This window comes from Engystomops pustulosus, chromosome 5 (genome assembly GCF_040894005.1).
Source record: "Engystomops pustulosus chromosome 5, aEngPut4.maternal, whole genome shotgun sequence".
NCBI lineage: Eukaryota > Metazoa > Chordata > Amphibia > Anura > Leptodactylidae > Engystomops > Engystomops pustulosus.
The window spans coordinates 10,514,764-10,533,516 of record NC_092415.1 but is presented as its reverse complement, the minus strand read 5'-3'; positions in this window follow the sequence as shown (position 1 = coordinate 10,533,516).

Sequence of the window (18,753 nt, the reverse complement as noted above, 5' to 3'; positions counted from 1 at the left end):
AGAGTAAAGGGGAGGGGTCATTCGCACGAGACAATGAAAGACGTAAAAACATAGGGCAAGAAAATTGTTCAACAGTGTTATTTGTGAATTACCATAGTGCAAATTTTTACAAAACTTTCCAGTAGACTAGAAAAGACAAAAAGTAGTAAATGGCGCCACTAGAAAGATTTTTCCCTTAGAGAAAGAGTCATGAAATGCAAATGTATATGGAAGACTAAACAAGTTATGGAGTTTTGAAAGGTTGGATTAAAAAAAAGAAATGCAAAAATGATAAAGTTAAGTTAAAGTAGAAAGGGTTAAGAGGTTAATAATGATATATCCCATCCCATACGGTACAAAAAGTTATACCGGTGGAGGATATATGGCAATGCACCCGCACAGTCTCTGGGGGAGAGTATATGGCAGGACACACACACAGCCTTTGGCAGAGAATATATGGCAACGCACCCGCACAGCCTCCGCTGGAGAGTATATGGCAACACAACCGCACAGCCACCGGTGGGGAATATATGGCAACGCACCCACACAGCCTCCGGTGGAGAGTATATGGCAACACAACCGCACAGCCTCCAGTGGAGAGTATATGGCAACGGACCCGCACAGCCTCTGGGGGAGAGTATAGGGCAATGCACCCGCACAGCCTCCGGTGGAGAGTATATGGCAATGCACCCGCACAGCCTCTGGGGGAGAGTATAGGGCAATGCACCCGCACAGCCTCTGGTGGAGAGTATATGGCAACGGACCCGCACAGCCTCTGGGGGAGAGTATAGGGCAATGCACCCGCACAGCCTCCGGTGGAGAGTATATGGCAATGCACCCGCACAGCCTCTGGGGGAGAGTATAGGGCAATGCACCCGCACAGCCTCTGGTGGAGAGTATATGGCAACGGACCCGCACAGCCTCTGGGGGAGAGTATAGGGCAATGCACCCACACAGCCTCCGGTGGAGAGTATATGGCAACGGACCCGCACAGCCTCTGGGGGAGAGTATAGGGCAATGCACCCGCACAGCCTCCGGTGGAGAGTATATGGCAACGCACCCGCACAGCCACCGGTGGAGAGTATATGACAACGCACCCGCACAGCCTCTGGGGGAGAGTATATGGCAAGACACACACACAGCCTCCGGTGGAGGGTATATGGCAATGCACCCGCACAGCCTCTGTAGGAGGGTATATGGCAATGCACCCGCACAGTCTCCGGTGGAGAGTATATGGCAATGCACATGCACAGCCTCCGGTGGAGAGTATATGGCAATGCACACGCACAGCCTCCGGTGGAGAGTATATGGCAATGCACACATGCACAGCCTCCGGCAGCATTTACAGAGGCAAACCTTGTAGTGGGTTTACACAGTCAAGTTTCAATATTTGCAGATGATACTAAGCTGTGTAAAGTAATAAATACTGAGGTCGATAGTTTAGCATTACAGAGGGATTTATGGAAGCTTGAGGGATTTTTCAGAGAAATGGTTGATGAGGTTTAATGTAGATAAATGTAAAGTTATGCACTTGGGCCATGGAAACAAAAAGTATAATTATGTTCTAAACGGTCAATTACTTAGTAAAACTGAAGCTGAAAAGGACTTGGGCGTATTGGTGGATGGTAAACTTAATTTTAGTGACCAGAGCCAGGCGGCTGCTGCTAAAGCAAATAAAATAATGGGATGTATCAAGAAAGGAATAGATTCTCATGATAAAGACATAGTTCTGCCCTTATACAAATCCCTGGTCAGACCACACATGGAATATTGTGTACAGTTTTGGGCACCAGTGTATAAAAAGGATATAGTAGAGCTGGAACGGGTGCAGAGGAGAGCAACCAGGATTATTAGGGGAATGGGGGAACTAGAATACACTGACAGATTACAAAAAGTTTAGAAAAAAGACGACTGAGGGGAGACCTCATTACAATGTACAAATACCTGAACGGACAGTACAAGGATCTCTCCAAAGATCTTTTTATACCTCGGCCTGTGACCAGGACAAGGGGGCATCCTCTACGCCTAGAGGAGAGGCGATTCTACCATCACCATAGACAAAGGTTCTTTACTGTAAGAGCAGTGAGACTATGGAACTCTCTGCCGCAGGAGGTTGTTATGGCCGACTCTATGTACATGTTCAAGAGAGGCCCGGATGACTTTCTGGAGAGAAAAAATATCACGGGTTATGGGGATAAAACATTTATTTAATTCTTGGACTTGATGGACTTGCGTCTCCTTCCAGCCTTATATACTATTATACTATGAAACTATGAAACACCGACTGCGGGTAGTACCGGTGAACCTGAATGCCGAAACCTGAATCCAAACTTCTGGCTGAACATCTCGATTCGGGCTGCTCCTCACTAATGAAGGAACATGGAAGGTTATGTGATGTCCATCTTGGAATCAGGAGACGGATGGGATGTTGCGTCTGCTCATGGGATGTTGCATGAATCAATGTCAACCAAAACTTTTTCCAAAGTTTTATTTATACGAGGATCTTGGAATGAGGCCAATAAGAGCAAGAAATGATGGAATTCTACAAAACCACATTCACAGTGATGTCAGTTGTGTAGAATTGTTGATGCATCAGTCACTTGCATCCATATGATTTCCGCATAAGCCGCGCCGCCACATCCCGCTTCTCTTTATGCAGGAGACAATGGAGCAATTTAATGGCAGCTCTGAGCGCGCTCGTAACATTAGTCCTAATGGCACCAGAGCAATATAATTAGACGCTGTTTTACTTGTCAACAATTAGTCAAAGACAAAATAGAAAAAAATATATTAAAAAACCTTCTGATGATGGAATTAATTATATGACAGATTCACAATCTAAATGTTTATATTCGGTTCTTTCTAATGCATTTCCATAAGCGGCTCAGCGCATAGAAGTCATCACTAACACATCAACAGAAGAAGAGGAGCTGCAAACTGCGAGCAATAACTGAGGAAATCGCAGCACCGTACCCAAATACAGCCATCATATATCCTACACAACCACCAGCCATATAGATATATACACAACCATCATACACAGCCACACAACCATCATACACACCCAGCATATACATAACCATCATTCACACACCCAGCATATGCACAACCATCATATATCCTACACAACCACCAGCAGCCATATAGATATATACACAACCATCATACACACATCCACACAACCATCATATATCCTACATGACCACCAGCAACCATAGATATATACACAACCATCATACACACTGCCAACATACACACACCCAGCATATACACAAGCACCAGAAATACAACCATCATAGACACCTATCATACACATAACCACACAACCATCATATTCACAACCATCATACCCACAACCATCATACACACACAGCATACACACAACCATCATACCCACAACCATCATACACACACAGCATACACACAACCATCATACACACAACCATCATACACACACAGCATACACACAACCATCATACCCACAACCATCATACACACACAGCATACACACAACCATCATACCCACAACCATCATACACACACAGCGTACACACAACCATCATACCCACAACCATCATACACACACAGCATACACACAACCATCATACCCACAACCATCATACACACACAGCATATAAACAGCCAGCACTTACGCCAGCACCAGAAAGACAACCATCATATACACCCATTATAAACACAATCATCATACCCACAACCATCATACACATACCCAGCATATACACAACCATCATACACACAACCATCCACCCATCATATATCCTACACAACCACCAGCATCCATACACAACCATTAAACACACAATGATCATATACACAAGCAGCAGATATCCATCATGCACACAGGCAGCATACACACAACCATCATACCCACAACCATCATACACACACAGCATATAAACAGCCATCACTTACGCAAGCACCAGAAAGACAACCATTATATACACCCATTATAAACACAATCATCATACCCACAACCATCATACACATACCCAGCATATACACAACCATCATTCACACAACCACACAACCATCATGTATCCTACAAAACCACCAGCATCCACACATATATAAACACAACCTTCATACACACAGTACTATTCCATCACCAACATTAGAATGATCCGTGACCACTCGGCCCTAGTTCGCAACTAGGCAAAAAATGGTCCTACGAATGCAGGTCGAAACCCAGAGAAATATGAAGTACACAATCAATTGACAAAGGGATAGTCAGAAGACAAGCAAGATCGAAATATATGGCAGAACACTTATGGCAAGCATTGAGAAGCGGGCACACAATCCTATTATGAGACATCAGAGTCCCAGTCCAAAGGGTGCTGGTCCTTTGACATCTTGAGAAACCGGACTCGCAGGAGAGGAATATGAGTGGAGGAGATATCTGTCCACAACAAAGTCAACAGAAGATCCAAACTTTGTGATTCTGGTCCTCTAAACACGATTCATGAACAAAAATGTGTTATTTTTATCGCTGATCCAAAACTGTTGCCAAAAAAATTGTTAGAAATTAAGAAAAATATTAAGTCTAAAATAATGTTTATATGAATTGTTATCACTGAAGTAAATGGCCATTAGGCTTGTTATATAATATTTTTGTAAAAAAACAGCTTATTTATGATTTACTACTGATATACATAAGGTTCTTGTAGGATGCAGATTCTTTTCCGTAACTGAGCTCCTCATTAAGTCGGATGTCTCCTGACGTCTCCTGGTTCCTGCATGAGTGATTTAATTACTTTGGCTAAAATGCTGCCCAGGACTGGAATTATTTCATTATTTCCACCAGCTGTGTACATGTTTGCACCTGCATTTAATCATTTTTGATCCTTTCTTGTCCGTTGTGTCCTTTGGACCCTGCTGGGTAATGATCTTCTCGTTAAAAGGATATATTTTCCAAAAATATCTCGACATGTTTTCTTTATGGAAGTTTTTGGGATTTCAGAAACCAGCTGTTCACTTTCAGTTCAGTATTTTGGGTAAGAAACAACAATATTTATGTTTATTTTCCTGCATTTATAGACTCCCAGGAGGAGAGCATGTTTCGAGTCCATCATTGTAATAGTGAAGACATTAAAAGACAAAATAGAAGAGTAAATATTTTGTTGGTCTGAAACTGGTGGTTCATGTGCCCTGGCATTTAAGGCCTGTGGGTGAATGTCAACAAGTCTCTGCTTAAAATCCAAGTGTAATGAGGGGACCTGGGTTTTAAAAACACAAATAAGACAGTAGACCATAAGCTAAAGCCCCCAAAAAGCCCTGCCACTTACCTCAACGTGCCCTATATGGTATTGGACACTAAGAAGGCAGGCCCTACCCCAAGGTGTAAGCACATAAGGGAGCAAACAAAATAAACAGGGATGAATTCTCAATAAGTTCACAACAGAAACAACAATGCAGTACAAAATCACAGAAGCAGAAGAGTTGTCTGAACAGGAGCCGAGATAAAAACACCAGAATTGCAAAAAACAGAGTCTTACAATCAAGGTATGGAGCAACTCAAGATTAACTATAACCAGTGCTGAAGTGAATGTGAACAAAATGGGAATCCAATGCCTCTGTTCCAGCAATAATTGGAGCAGAGCTCTGCCAGTCATAATAGTTGCTGGACCAGAACAGACTGCCGGAGTTGAGGGGTGTGGTGCAATCAACTTTTTAAAAGCCAACAAATTTGGTCTGTGTTCACACAAGCCAGTACAATGAAATACTGAGTCGCACACCATAAACCGAAGATGATGTTGAAATAGATGTTAGGATCTTTCAAATCCTCATACTTTCAAACATTAAAGAATTCACTGAGTCCACTGGTGCTTACCTAGTCTGCAGGCACACAACTTAGTCCCAGATTCCAGATGCTATTATTTGTCAGACCTGATGAAGACATTGGTGCTCATTTACAAAGGGTCTGAATGCCGCACTTCCGTTTTGGCCGAATTGCCCTGGGTTTTTGGCGCACCTGAACGTATTGTGGCGCATCGGCGCCGGCTTTATTGTGACAGAAATCGGGGACGGATTCGGAAAACCAGCGGAATTTAAAAAATGATTTGTGTTGCAAGACACGCACTCACATGCACCGGGAAGAAGAAGGTGAACTCCGGCGGACCTCAGGCGCAGCAGCGACACCTGCTGGATATGGGGCGCACGGCATTAGTGAATCCAGGCAGAACCGAATCCTCATCGGACAACGCGCCGCGAGATCGCGACTGGACTGGGTAAGTAAATGTGCCCCATTGTTCTGGAGTTGAAAGCCGTAGTCTTACCTATAAAAGATCTTAAACATACACTCTACTGCACTTATTATTTTTCCTCTGGTAACTGTCTATCCTAATCCTGTTTTTCTCCAAACATAGCCAATCAGCTTGTTGGTGGGGCCTCCCGACAAGCCCCTGCTTAAGGGCTAGATGTGCACACCAGCCAACCATTAACCACAAAGTATATAAGAAGGTGCCTACTACTCCATGCTATATCATCCACCATTCCTGAGCAATCAATGTCAACATTCAGCCTTTTCTTGTCTAATGGGCAGTCCCACTTATTTAGTACCACTTATTTAGTACCACTTATTTAGTACCACAGTCCCACTTATTTAGTACCACTCATAGTAGAAAGTCTAATTTGCATACTTTTCAGGTAGTTTCACTAACAACTATACTCAAACAGAGACTCAAACCTCCAATGGTTGGTCCTAATCGACGCCATCAGTCATCTGAAAATGATGGCGTCGATTACACAGGATAAGGAGGGAGGAGCTACAGAGAAAATGTCAAATATTTTAGAATTTGTGGAGTATTTTGCATTAAAAATGCAAAGAGTTGGGATTGACTGTTCCTCTTTAAGGCAAAAATAAAAATTGTTGAAAGTAAAGTTTTTGACTCAATGTTAAAAATCCACTGAGACTTTGTCTTTCTGGCGTCCTCTGTGTTCTATATAAAATGTTTCTGCCTCCTCTACTTAGAGATTATTTTGGAGTTGAGAAAAATGAACTAAATCCTCCCTTTATTAATGACAAATTAAATGAGAAATACATTCAGAATAATAAGAGCCAGCTTTCCCCTCCCCCATCCCCAAGAGGCTTAAAGATAACCTCTTCATTATGGAACTCATCATTCGCTGCCTTCAGACAGACTAATTCAGTCTTATTTTTTTATTTTTTTTTTCCTTTTCCGAAATGTGATACACAAGGACGAGCGAGCGAAGGAGGAAACACGACGACATCACAGAACGATTGCCGCCTTGTGAAATTACCTTGCCAATAATCTGGTATCATTGTCATATTTTACAATTACATTGGCGCAGATAACACCTACTATCTGCACCCTGGGATCCAATCCCGTCGTTCTGACGAAACTATTGATTTCTCAAAACTTATGTGTTTGTTTAATAAGAAAAATGAAAGCCGAACGAAAGAATCTGATTATTTTAAAGATTCTATTTACTTTGTGAAAGACGGACTGGATTATGATTAATAGGGGGTGGGGGGGCACCTTAGATTCTGTTCGGAAAGGCGTTTGGCCTGATACGTTTTTTTTTTGTGTTGCTGATTTTATAGCTAGGAAACAAATTCCTTGTATTTGGGAAAACAAAATATTTTCCCTCTATGTGAATGGTTTTGTGTTCACCTTAATTTGTGGACAAACCCGTAGAAGTCCTGGCAGCCTTAATTGCATGGCTGTGTAAATGCCATGGAAGCTCTGCCAGGCCGGCGTTCCTATAATCCAGCCGGTAGTGTGGTCTTTCGATAAGCGTGATATTACAAAGGATGGCACCACAGGGAGCCCATTTTGTTTCGCAATAATGGCTCTTTAAACAGTATAATCAAGCCAAGCTCACAACTAAATTACCTTTCAGGCTGCCTCTCTTTTTCCTTTCGACTGGCTCGGTAGACCGCCGCGGATCCTTCGACCTGTTGAGTAACCTAAAGATATTGCTAACAAATGATGCACATTTAGGAGAATGTGCTCTCCCATATAATGTTTTGATTTGTTCTGCTGTCAGGATTTGAAGGAATGTCTTGTTCTAAGTGAAACCAGCTTGGCCGCTTGGCAACCAGTCCCTGACGCCGGTATCGGGGCTGCGGCTTAAATAAATAGGAGCTGTTTATCTACTCTAGAAAATATGCATTTGTCAAAGCCGCATCCAAGTCCTTATTTCTTTAGTGAACATAATAAGACATTCATGCCGTGAGAAAAAAATCTCTGCAGAAAATGAGAAAAATGACGAGGTAATTTGCGGAGCCATTTTCTTACCTTCAACGGACAATCGCCAACATTTACCTGTTATTGGGTCTTTTTTCCCAGATATTGCTTATAGAATCTCTCATACAAAATGTATAACAAAAATGTAAAAAAATGTATTTAATTGATATTCATGTAAGTTATGTAACTAGTAGGGTTTGGATTTTTTACTTCTTAGTCTTAGGCCATTAGTTATATCTTCTGTAAAATCAGTGGTATCTTAACTTTGGAGATTCATTGCAGAGGACAAGCTAAAAGATCATTTCCAAAGAAAAATATTTAGTAGAGCCCCAATTTAAGAGGCCAGGAGCTCACTAATTCCATGATTACCTCATGACTTTCTTACCCTATTTGGGGGTCTACATTTGCTACTTTGTGGGGTATTCAAATTGTCCTAGATTCTGCTCTAGACTTGTTTCCGCTCAAACCAGATCCTTTGTGTTTGTATCTTACTTGATTATTGATCATTTGGCTGTCTGACTTCTGGAACCAGGCTAAGGCCCAGTTCACATCTCTAATAGGTCTTAAATTTCCTCTAGTTATGGAGAGCCCAAATCGGGAGAGGCAGAGAAAACAGAACAGGTGCACGTCCATTATAACACAAAAAAGGGGGAATTGAAATGGCCAGTTCACCCATGACTAAGAGCCACAGACTGAAGGCTCGAAACACGTAGGTCCACCTGAGTATATCAGATGTACTGTATGCTTTTTAATGTAATGGAATAAAAGATGATCTTTTAAAATCCTGTTTCTGGAGTGCTAGAGGAGTTCTAATTTTTTGCAGGTCCATTATTACCTCTACACAAAGGAAAGACCTGAACTTGTTCCATGTGTTCAACTACTGGTTTTGACTGGAGGAAATAACTGAAGACGTGGTGATGAACTTGTGGAAAGAGGTTGTCCAACAAAACGTAAATTTTTTATTGTTTAATTTTTATTAACTCTACCCTACACAATGAAGACATTACGTTATTTAGCATTAAACAGTGTCCCTGGGCCTCTCTTGGGGTAACAAGGAGCCTTTCCCTTAGTCCTGAGTTTCCTGCTTAGGTATCTGATTTGTGTTGTGTTGCTGATGCTGGTTTTGTTGTACGACCTATAATAATGTTTATTGATTCTTGGTGAGAGCCCTGGCTTGACGTGTCTCTGAGCCATACTTTCCAGTAGCGACCTTCATGTTCATCAGACTCACCCTCCCATGACCTTGGCCTGTCTGACCCCTGGTCAGTAGGGGATTATAATATGGGTGGTTTGGCCGGTAGCCTGGGGCCCAAACATTCTAGTGGGCTCATGGCCACCCAAACCACCAACCAAATTTTATACTGAGAATAACCTTCCCCATGAAATTCTCAAACATCTGTTCCTGCTCTCAATATGCACAAAAGAGCCATTTAAGGACCTCTGAAGGTTCTCCAAAGGTCCTGAAAATGCAGATTGAAAGCAGCAGAAGGGACCCATCTTCCATTTTCCAAGAAGTTGATTCTAGTACCAGATGTAGGAAGTGATTCCAGACTTGTAGGGGCTATTTATACAGCCCAGAGCCCATGACAGGCTTAATCTGCCCCTGCCGATGGTGCCTTGCATCAGTGTCACCTGACCCCCTGGTTGCGGTGTGAAGTCCCAATCTTCGTATTGGGGTTAAAAGGTGAATTTGAAGTTACTTGGATTATGTCTCTGCAATCAGCACCAGACAAATGGGTCTGGTGCCACAACTCTGTTATATTTATCGGGTCTTGATGTTATTGGTTTTATTCACTCATATTTCTCCTTTCCCCATTTTTTTTAGTTTCTCTCCACTTTATTTTCATTTGCATTTATCCAGTAAATATATCTAAAGTCAGAATAAAAAAGAAGACAAAATGTTGTGTAAAAATTGACCCAAGTCAGAAATTCTCCGTTCATCTCGTGCAATATTTAAATGCATTGGATTTTAATGGAAAAAAACCTTCGAAATGATGGGCCGGGGGTTAATCAATTAATGACTGTTACAGCTCGGTTGACCCTTGTCTGACAATACAGCTCAGTAATTTCACTTAAATTAGCAGAGTGCGGATCAATAGGCGTTTAACTGGCTTTATTCACTGCATAATGGTTGCGTGGCAACAGCGAGGCACCTACACAAACCTCCGACTGATTCTTGTTGTGGGCTATTTAGGAACGTCTCCACCAGATCCTCGTGTCTTTCATTGTTTGCCTTTTGAAACAGAGAACAGACTTGTCAGTAGACAAACAACTGACTAATGCGACTGTCGGATGGAATATTCCAAAGTTATCCGGAGGTTAATAGAGTCCTTGTCTTACTTCATCTAATCAGCTCGGAATGGCGGAGTGTCTAATACAGAGGAAAAATAATAATGATGATAAAAATGAATAAAAAAAAGATATTAAAGATAAAAAAAATAAAAAAAAAACAATATAAAAAGAATAAGTACACATTCCCAATAAATAAAGCAGAGGGGGGTTAATATGGAGATGTTTGGATTCATCTTATTAAGTAAAATATCATAATAGAAAATAAATTTAAAAAAAGTTTACCTTCCAAACTAGTAAAACAGGGTCGTGCCCACCTCTAACATGTGACTCCATCTGTCAGCTCCTGCATCCTAAGCTGTGCGTGCCAACTACTCAGACTCAAAGGGGTTGGCCACTTTACGTCATGTTGTATGTAATGGGGCCGCGGATCGCATTTCCGTCAGACTTCCCGACATTTTCAGGATTTGTCGAGGATTGTGTCGCACATGTTCGGATTTTGGTGCAGCGGCGCCGACTTTCATGCAACAGAAATCGGAGGGCGGCCGTTGGAGAGATCTGACTGATTCGGACTGAGCACAGGATTTAAAGGGGTATTCCCATCTGGGCATTTAAATTTAATTGAATTCATTTGCCATATATAAACATTTCTTCAATTGGATTTTATTAAAAAAAAATGTTCCTGTGTGAAGATAATTTCTCATAAATGTAGTCATTCTGTCCCTTAGAAACGAGATAGCTTCTCCGGATACAACCACCTCACATTTTGGTAGCAGTGGCCAGACATGCGCTATGGATTCCTGCCTGACCTCCTGTATTCAGCGATCATTACCACAGGACGTGGTAATGCAGATACTCCCGGACATTACATATACAAAAACTTTTTCTTTCTTTGTGCAATCTCTCCAGAAGAGGTGGCCGTATACAGGGGCACAGTCTTGTTTCTAAGGGACCATATGACTGCATTTATGAGAAATTATCTTCACCCTGGTAAATTTTTTTAATGATATCTACTTGAAGAAATGTTTATATATGGCAGATTAATGAATCTGTATGTGAATGCCCAGAGGAGAGAATACCCCTATAAGATTCAAATTGTGTCGCATCCAATTCACTTACATGCACCAGGAAGAAGAAGGTGAACTCTGGCAGACCTGAGTGGGGAAGTGACACATGCAGGATATCGGGAGCACAATCTTAGTGACTCCCCGCACAGCGCATTATACACGGACAATGCACTTATATGCACCAGGAAGAAGAAGGTGAACTCCGGGACCTGAGCGGGGAAGCGCCACATGCAGGATATCGGGCGCAGGATCTTAGTGACTCCCCGCACAGCGCATTATACACGGACAATGCACTTACATGCACCAGGAAGAAGAAGGTGAACTCAGGGACCTGAGCGGGGAAGCGACACATGCAGGATATCGGGCGCACGATCTTAGTGACTCCCTGCACAGCGCATTATACACGGACAGTGCACTTTCATGCACCAGGATGAAGAAGGTGAACTCCGGGGACCTGAGCGGGAAAGCGGCACATGCAGGATACATAGGGCATATAGATCACCACAGTTGCTACATCAAATAGGGATCCGTGGAGACTCAAATTGCCCTAGGTGTGGGTGTGAGGAAGCGGGTATCCTGCATATGATGTGGGAATGTGGAGAGTTAGGTAACTTTTGGAAAGAAGTGTTGGATATATTGGGCAGGGTGTTCTCGGTCACTATACCTGCTACGCCTCTCTCCTGTTTGTTTGGAATCCTTGATACAGACAACTTATTAGCACTTCAAACCGTGGGGATTCAGAGGTCTCTATATCAAGTAAGAAAATTGATAGCGGCACACTGGATTAGGCAACGGCCTCCATCAGTGAGGGAGTACATAAGTAGAGTTAATAACGTGCTCGCCTTGGAATATGGTTCTTACTTGAAAAGAAATTCTATTGCTAAATTTGAAAAAACTTGGGGGAAGTGGATGGATACGTCAGGTCTGCCTTCGCAACGGTTATTACAAATAAGGTCGAGTATGCAATACCAGCTTTCTCTAGCCACGTAGACTAGTTCGATAACTGGATGATATGGCAAGATTAGGAGAAGTAACATTCTTGGGCGCATATGCCCTACTCTTGGGAGCTGACTCTGGGGGGGGAGGGTTGTTTGTTGCTGTATTTTGTTAGTATAATGATCCGCATTTTGGAAGAAATTTCTTGGATATACTGTATCTTGGACTTGAGTAATAATGTAGGCCATGCTTGGCCAAATATACATATGCAATCTTCTGAAGTCTAAATGACTGATTGTAATGCAAAGGATTTGTTTGTTTGTGTTAAAACTCAAAAAATCAATAAAAACAAGTTTGATTAAAAAAAAAATACACGGACAATGCACTTACCTGCACCAGGAAGAAGAAGGTGAACTCCGGGGACCTGATCGGGGAAGCGACACATGCAGGATATCGGGCGCACGACCTTAGTGACTCCCCGCACAGCGCATTATACACGGACAATGCACTTACATGCACCAGGAAGAAGAAGGTGAACTCCGGGGACCTGAGCGGGGCAGCAACACATGCAGGATATCGGGTGCAGGATCTTAGTGAATCGCGCCACAGTGCATTGTCGCCGGACAATGCACTTTCGGGAACTCCGAGGGACCAGGTAAGTAAATATGTCCCAAAGTGTGTGTAAGTATTGGGGGGGGGGAGGCTGGATATTAGGTAATTTACCAATCTTTCAATAGTTTTGTTATGCTTCTTGATATCTAAGTAGCCCAGGCAAGCACACTTCAGTGTCAGGAGGAATGAGCGCTGCTCCATAGGAAATAGCAGCGCACGACCGTGATACAGAAAGATACAGAAAGCTTTTTTTTTGCGGCACGGTGTGGTTAGCACACGTTGTGATCACTGTACCGGGCCCAGCACCATAGACATCTATGGGGAAGTATATCCAGGTACAAAGTTGCGGCCCAGATATACGTCCACACACAGCCTATGTGAATGGGGCCTAAAGTGAAGGCTCACTTCACTGAAGGCTTTTACCTCATCAGCCAGACATTCCTGACTATATAATGGCTGCAGATGAAGGTCATGTGATCTCTATCTGCCCCTGACCAATCGATCTGTCAGGATCTTATCCATTTTATGGACAGCAATCACACAGACAATCAGGTTTGGTGACACAGTATACCATATGTCCAGGAATCGGATACAACAACAAATTCTGAATCGTATCTTCACTATAATACATCATCTTAAGAAAACAGAATGTCATTTTTAAATACTCAACCTCAATTCTTGGTCCAAGGAATTCCGGGTTATTTTCCTGTGATCTCTACAAAGAGCTATGGACTTTGCTTTAGAAGGACACTCTGGTCATTGATCCAAGGATTTTCACCAATGGAACTTATAGAACAGTTATCTGGTCAGCAACAGAGCTACACGATGAAGATTAGTGATAAAATAATGATTGATGGGGTTCTGGCAACTGGGTCAATCCAATAGTGGGGGTTCCATTCCCCCAAATTAAAGGAGTGACAGGATGACCATATGCTTTGCTCCATTCATAGTCAAAAAGAGCCAAATATAATAAATGGAGGGAAGGATGAATGCTACAACTCACCGTGGATTGGTAACAAACTTCCAATTTTGGGACAACCCCTTGAAAATCTTTTCTTAATGGTAGAGTACTTGAGCGTTCCATGTCTTCATGAGATTCATGATCACAACTTGTGTACATCAGACCATGACAGACAGTTCAGCGTGTTTTGTGTCTACATGTGATGTATAGCTCTAGTGTCAATACCATGACTGATGATATCTCACTAGGACGATATCCCGTCCAATTTTTCTTCTAAATTACAATGTTGATCAATAACGTGGTACAGTTTGTAAACAAGCACTAATTTACTCGTGGTCAATGTGGCCAGTCATGTGGAAAGTTTAGAGAAACAATTTATCAATTTCTTGAGGTCCCATCAGTTCTTGAGTATCTTTACATTTTCAGTAAGTTAGTTCTTATCGAATTAAAGGTTCTCTGTCAATATGGCAATGCTCCCACACAATAATTTGGTTATTTTTTTTATATATTCAAGCAACTTTTCACTAATTTTCTAAAGTTTAAATGGTTAGTACAGAACATTGGGGGGTCAACAATTGTCCTGAACATATTTTGTCTTTGGCTACAGATAGTGTGAGAAACAGAACTTTTACTAACATGTTTTCTCACAGTCCAGTGCAGCATCTCAACACCTCAGTGGTGACATCAGGGCTCCAGGGCGCACCCACTATAACCCAATACAGGCTGCAGTCACAGTGCATGCTATCAACACAACGCCACTACTGAGCATCTCTGTACTGACAGAGGCAACTATGATGGGGAAATCCATGCTGAACTGTAAGTAAAGACTGCAATGAGTATTAGTTCATGTTTTTTTGTTTCTTACATGAATTGGGGCACATTGATGACAATACTCAAGTCCCTCTGTTATTTGGTGTTTTCCATGTGGGCATGTGTTGTCCTCTGGCTTCCTTGGCCAATCCCCATCTGGCCTCAGTTATAAAGGGATATCTGTCCCCAATGGAAGGTGCCTGAGCCTTGTTGTCCCTAGTTGCTAGTGGTTTCTCTGATACAAGCGGTCCCCGGGTTACGTACAAGATAAGTTCTACAGGTTTGTATTTAGGTTTAATTTGTATGTAAGTTGGAACAGGTATATTTTATAATTGCAACTTCAGGCACAAATTTTTTTGGTCCTCTGACAATTGGAATTTCTAAATTTTGTGCTGTCATTAGAACAATGATAATTAATAAAGCTTCATTACAGACACCTTAGAGTCGGGGACCAAAGTAACATCCAGAGACTTCACCAGAGGTCACCGGGGACAGAAAGGTTCCAAGGAGCTGCTTTAAATACCTAGCCCTACCCCAATAATAGCTACCCAAGCTTACAGCAGTCCGGCGTATTCATGGGGGGAGCTGTCATGGGGGTGGGGGGCGATCATGGGGGGGGGGGCAGTTTTAAGCCTGTCATTCACTGCCGGCATATGGTGTGGGATGGGTGGTTCAGAGGAGAAGCTAAGGAGAGGGGAACGCCTCAGCCTGCCCTCTCATGTTTTCGCTGGACCGGTGTAAGCTTGGTCTGGGTTTCTGAGCGCTATGTACTGCAGTGTTCGCGGGCTTTAACAGTATGTTCTGATAAAGCCAGCGATATAACACTGCTTTTACTGGGGTACAGCTTGGGAGCTGCTTATTTTAGTGAGCAGCTTCTAGAAGGATTTTTCCAGGTGACAGGTCCTCTTTAAGTTGGGGACCACCTGTATTTGCACCTTGACCTTTGTTTTATTTAATGAATCTGTTATAATAATATTTGATTTGGTTTGCTTTGACTTGGAACTGTAGATGCCTTTCCAACCATTGACTTGTACCTTGATCTGACCAACCTGTGAGATTGTTTATTTATAGGAATATGCGGATAGAGGAGGTTTCCCCAATGTAAACCTTTTATGGAAGGTTCGTACAAAAGGTGCTGGGATCTGTAGATAGTAGATGACCCATATTTATGATTGGCCACCACCTTCTTCATAGACTTGACCTGGGGTAGACCTTTTCTTCCTCATCTTCTCTCGAGAGGAAAAGTCTAAATAAAAATATCTTTTTTGTTCATGTTTGTGTCTAGAAATGAATTTTCTGGAAAAGCATTAAAGTCAGAATTTTCTGTAAAGTGCTGTAAAATCTGTCTCGGACGCGTTGATGGGCGATGACATTTCTTCAGCTCTCTCCAAAATGGTTTCTCCTGTCATATTGGTCAATTATTTGTCCATTCGCTGTGTCATCCTGTTTACTGACAGACACATTCTGGACGCTGCCCCATTTAACATGTCACGTCTATCACATCTCGATGCACATTTCTCTTTAATTGCATTTCGTTGGCTCCACAACATGTCATTTTTGTCACGTCAAATTGTTGTTTTTACAGGCTGCACATTAACATTGGCAAAAAACGTACGAAATCTGGAAAGGAATCAAACCGCGAAGGCAGATTAGGAAAAAAAACATAAAGACAGCTAAATTATGTTCTAAAAGTAAGATGGCAAATTTAGATGTATGACGTCTACGTAAATACATGGACCTAGCGCATGTGGATGTAGCTAAGCTGAATTTATCACAGTAACGTAATTCAGTCTCACATTTTATCTGTCGTATTTGTATGGTTTGGTAGATTAAGCATCACTAAAAAATCTCAACTATCTTCTATAAAACCATGTATCTTGTAAAATTTTTAAAAATATAACCATGTTCTGTATTGAAATAATGAAAACTAAAATATTCAATTGAATAACGTTTTGTGTGTTATGCTACTTTTTAGTTTTGTTGTGTAGATTGGGGCAGTTATTGTGAGCAGCAGGACCATGACCTGTGCCCTGTGTGATACTCTGTCTCATGATGTCTACAGAAGTGTCCATGTGTAGCCATGTTGTGATTGTGTTGTCAATAGCAACCTGTGAAAAATGTTGTTAACATGTATCCATTCTGTATTGGATTTGGATCCAGAGAGTTTCGAGCAGTTTAATGGGTTTTCCAGGTATATGGAAAAAGCCCAGCTGGTCATATGTAAAGAGGGGGAAAACTCATCCTTACCCCACTTAGGCTCCAAGTTCCGATGAGGCTCAGGGTTTTCTGCCCAGCCCCAAATTTATGGTGGGTCACAGGACCTGCTAACAGTGCCCTCCTTTGAAAAAGGGACAAAGCAGGAAGTGAAGTCACTTAGAAAATGGAGTCACATCCTGTGGTACAAAAAGAACATTGGATTAGGCGGGTCCTGTGATCCCCCGAAACTTGTGACCAGGTGCTGAACTAAAAGTGAAATGCAAAAGTTCTTTTCTTTTTACACTCTGGCTCCCTGGGGGTTTTCCATATTCTTGACAAACTCCTTTAATCAAGCTTAACGGGGTCGGCAACTGATAGAAAATTTTAACGGGGTATAAGACTCTAATAGGTTTAATACTTTCCATTCATTGTCAGGAGCAACAGGTCACATGATCACAGGCAGCAGGACTTGGCTTCTGGAAGTTAAGGAGGGGCCTAGATGAAAGTGACAATATCACATGGGATCAATATTCTTGGAATGGGATGTTGATATGGAAAATTATTGGAATGGTAATTTTGGAATCAGAATAAAATTTTCCCTCATCCATGGGGAAATTGCTGTTAGCCTTTTGGAGAGGTTAGGATTTTGGAGAGGTTGCCTCTCTTTGGATTAATATTATAGAATTAAAACATGGACTTGGTGGACCTGCCTCTTTGTTCAATATTATTACCCAGTATCAGACTGGGGTTCCATTGATTTACCAGATTAAAATTATCCTGCGGGCCCACCATTCATCAATCCCCAGAAGATTGACCTCAGTGTCCTCCACATTGGGTTGTCTTCTACTGTCCATTGTGTAGAAGCTTGGAGCTGGGGTCCACTGGAGCATCTCTGGGAAGGGCCAGTCCAACTTTTCTCAACCATAAATTTATCAAAAATGAATAACAAAAACTTATCGAAAGACTGCAACAACTCTGAACACCTTCCCTTGCTCTACCGTTGATCAAGGATTTTCTAAATCTGGCAAACCCTGTAATTATTTTCCGCGCTCATTATAATCACGGTAAGAAAAAAACGAAACTTTTCAAAAACCCAACTTCCAATAATAGAGAATGTCAGCGCAGATAATAGCACCTATCAATGTCACATAAATTTGGTCCTATTATTTCTAGTGATTGAAAGACCTGGGGATACATTGTGACTTTAGATTGTACTGGGCTGATTGCCATCAGTGTCTTTGCCAAGCAGAGAACTAAATGGATATGACAAAAAAATAAGGTCAAGTGCGTATTGCTTATTATATTGTATGGAGAGATCCAGAGGAGACTGCAAATTATTGCGGCTAAGATTACTTTATTACATCATGTTTTTATTTCACTGTGTTCTTTCGGGTGAAATTAAATAAGCCTCCATGTAATTGTATTATCTTCTAACAAGGTGAAAACGCATTGCGCTACAGAAGAAACTTTTTTTGGAGTCTTTAAGTTGTCAAAGAATGTAAAGATCAGAATACGATATAACAGAGCTGAATGGGTTATTTGCTTTAACATGACTTCAGGATGTGAAATCTGTGACCACCTGAATCTGTGACCACCTGACACTGTGGGGGGCGGAGCATGACACAGAAAGTTAAACATTTCATAAAATTACACTATTATTCTCGACCAAATCAGC